This window comes from Trachurus japonicus, chromosome 4 (genome assembly GCF_045865225.1).
Source record: "Trachurus japonicus isolate A0001 chromosome 4, Traja_1.0".
Classification (NCBI taxonomy): domain Eukaryota; kingdom Metazoa; phylum Chordata; class Actinopteri; order Carangiformes; family Carangidae; genus Trachurus; species Trachurus japonicus.
In genome coordinates, this window is record NC_140910.1 from 100,674 (window position 1) to 104,412 (window position 3,739).

Sequence of the window (3,739 nt, forward strand, 5' to 3'; positions counted from 1 at the left end):
ACCGGAACCAAGTCTCTTCGTTCATTCCTATCAAAAAGTTTTGGGCCAATGAATATGGCGCATAGGAATACTATGATGTGAAAATTGTTTCTATGTGTGACTAATGTATGGGGAAAGTGGAGGAGGAAAGCACTTGGGGAGCACGTATTCAGGGCAATTTCCTTTCTTTGGGAAATTAGTCGGACCGGAGTTATGCCTAGTGTCACATATCGCGGCCCAGGGACGGTCCGCGGCGCCCACAATGTTGGGTGTCTCCTTGAAGGTCTTGCTTGAGAGGAATCCAGTAGGACATATCAACCATTTCTCCTAACCTTAACCGTTGGTGAGTTATGGCCAAAAGCGCCATATTTTGGTGTTCACGATTAAAGAAGGGGTGGTTTTCAAGTTGATATCTCTGGCTAGGAGTGGGCTAGAGACATGAACCATGTTTTACCCTGATAGCTGTGGAACTGTGGGTTAAGGTTTAGGCCAAGTATCCCAGTGTCCAGCTTGTGTCAGGGATTGGTAAGGTTAGTAAAATGACATGTCCAGGCATAGAATAGAAAATGTCAAGGTCAGGTCAGGTGAAAAAGAGGGAAAATGCATTGCATAGTCCCTCTGGGTTAGGTTGCTGAGGGTTAGAGAGTCCAGCAAAAGCTGGGAGTTAGGTATAGGGGGGTAATATACCTACGATGTTCATTTTGATCTCCTCGAGGGATTAGGAAGGTCGTAAGAGAGATGGGACCACGACCTACCCCCCATTATCGGGGACGCTTTGGAAATTCAGAATTGCTGAATGGTGTTTCTCTACACCTTCCTATCAAAAGTTTATGGGCAATTAATATCCCATAGGAATGCATGGAGGAAGGGTGAAAATTTGACTAAGTGTGAAAATTGGGTTAGGTATATGGGATGAGTACCAAGTCGAGATTTAGGCTCAAACTACTTTCCCGATGGGTAGATGGGAGATAGGACATGTCCCTAGTGAAGGTTCGGTGCGCTGAGCCGCTGGTGGCGTCATTTCGGGATTGGAGGCAAGGATCATGGGTAAAATTACAAGCATTCGGTGCTCATTGGAAAGGCTCTTGGTGTGACGTCATCGAGATTTTTTGGCTACCCCCATTTTCGGGGGCGGGCTTTTCGATAGAGATCCGGAACCAAGTCTCTCGTCTTTAGGGTTAGGGTTAGCGGTTAGGGTTAGGGTTAGGGTTGGGGTTAGGGTTAGGGTTAGGGTTTGGGTTAGGGTTAGGGTTAGGGTTAGGGTTAGGGTGGGTTAGGGGTTAGGGTTTAGGTATAAGGGATGGTACCAAGTGAGATTTAGGCTCAAACTACTTTCCGATGGGGCTAGATGGGAGATAGACATGTCCCTAGTGAGTGTTCGGTGCGCTGAGCTCGCTGGTGGTGGGCGTCATTTTCCGGGATGGGAGCAAGGATATGGGTAAAAATACAGAGCATTGTGGCTCCTTTGGAAGGCTATTGGTTGTGACGTCATCGAGATTTTGGCTTCCCCCCATTTTCGGGGGCGGGCTTCCGATAGAGGGTCGGAACCAAGTCTCTAGTCGTCCTATCAAAAGTTATGGGCCAATGATAAATGCCCATAGGAATTCATGAGTGAAAATTGTTCTAAGTGTTACTAATGTATGGGAAAAAGTGAGGAAAGCACTTGGGAGCACGGAATCAGGCAATTTCCTTTCTTTGGATAAGTCGGACCGGGAAGTGTCATATCTCGTGCCCAGGAAGGTCGCGGGCCCACATGTGGGTGTCTCCTTGAAGGTCTTGCTGAGGGAATCCAATAGAATATCAACCATTTCCCTAACCTTAACCGTTGTGAGTTATGGCCAAAATCGGCATTTTGCGTGTTGATATTTAAAGAAGGGGTGGGTTTCAATTGATATCTTGGCTAGGAGTGGGCTAGAGAATGGAACCAAGTTTAACTGAAAGCTGTGGACTGTGGGTTAAGTTTAGGCAATATCCAGGTGTCCAGCATGTGTCAGGGGATTGGTTCAGTGGTTAGTTTTAATAGCTGACATGTCCATGGCATATGAATTGAAATGGTCCAGGTACAGGTTTCAAGGTGACAAGTCTGTGGAAAAAGGCATGCTGTAGTCACCTGGCCATCGGGGTTAGGTTGCTTAGATGGGTATGCAGCATTGGGGTAGAGAGTCGAGCAAGTAGCTTGTGGAGTTAGGTATTGGGGTGAATACACCACGTATGATCTAGTTTGTTCATCCTCGATGGGTATAGGTCGTAGAGTGATGGGTCCAAGGAGCTACTCCTACCCCTGACCTATTATCGTGGGGACGCTGAAATTCACAGATAATAGCTGGAATGCGCGAGTGTCTCTAGCACTCTTCCTATCTTAAGTTGATGGGGCAAATGAAGAATCCCCCCAGTAGGAGTTGGAGTGCATGGATGTAGGGTAGTGTTAAATTTGTACTTAGTGGGAAAATTTGGGTTAGGGTATCTTAGGGATGAAGTACCAAGTGGAGATTTAGCGCTCATACGTACTTTCCCGATGGGGCTAGATGGGAGAGATAGACATGTCCCGTAGGTGTGTGTTCGGGTGTGCGCTTGTGCACGCTCTTTTGGTGGAGTCATTGGCCGGGATTGGTGAGCAAAGGATCTCGGGGTACTTATTTCTAGCTTTGCTGGAGCTCAATTGGTAGAGGCTGCAAGTGGGGTGTCGGTCATCGTGATTTTGGTCTTCCACCCCCATGGTTACGGGGGCTGGGCTTTTCGATATGAGACGCGGAACCCTTGTTTCTACGTCATTCCTATCTCAATATGTTTTTTTGGGCCAATGAATCTGGCCCATAGGTAAGACCTTGAGTTGTAAATTGTTCTAAGTGGTAATTATGTTTGTTGGGTTGAAAAGTGTAGGAATAGCACCTTGGCGAGCACGAATCAGGCAATTTCCTTTACTTTGGAAATGAGTCGCGGACCGGACGTGTCCATATCTCGGACCAGGTAAGGTCGCGGGCCACATGTTGTTGGGTGTCTCACTTAGAAGGTCTTGCTTTGAGAGGAATCCAGAGGACTTACTCAACCTTTCCGCCTAACCTTAACCGTTGGTGAGTTATGGCCGCAAAAGCGCCCTTATTGGCGTTCGTTACGATTAAAGTAGGGTGGTGGTTTCAAGGTTGATATCTCTGGCTAGGAGTGGGCTAGAGACATGCGAACCCAAGGTTTACTCTGAAGGCTGTGGACCTTGCGGGGTTATGTTTTAGGGCAATTTCCCATGTGTCCCAGCATGTGTTGTCAGGAGACTTGGTTTAGGGTTCTAGTAAAACATGACTGTCCAGGCATAGAATAGAATAATGTCCAGGTTCAAGGTCGAGGTGATAATGAGCGGAAATGTAAGGCATGCATAGTCCCCTCTGGGTTAGGTTGCAGTGCAAATTGGGTAGAGTAGGTCCATGCATGGATGCTGGGAGGTAGGCTATAGGGGTATACTCAACGGGATGATCATTTGTGTTCATCACTTCGAGGGTAAGGTCGTAGAGAGTTAGGAGGAGATGGGACCACGACTATCACCACCCATATTATCGGGCGACGCTGTATTCAGAAATGCTGGAATGGTAGGTCTCTAGCACCTTTCCTTATCAAAAGTTGTATGGGCAAATTAAAATGCTTTTTTCCCCCATAGGAATGCCATGGAGGAAGGCGGGAAAAATTTGGTACTTTATTGTTGAAAATTGGGTGAGGTTATAAGGGATGGGTTACCATGTGGAGATGTTAGGTCCTCAAAACTACTTTCCCG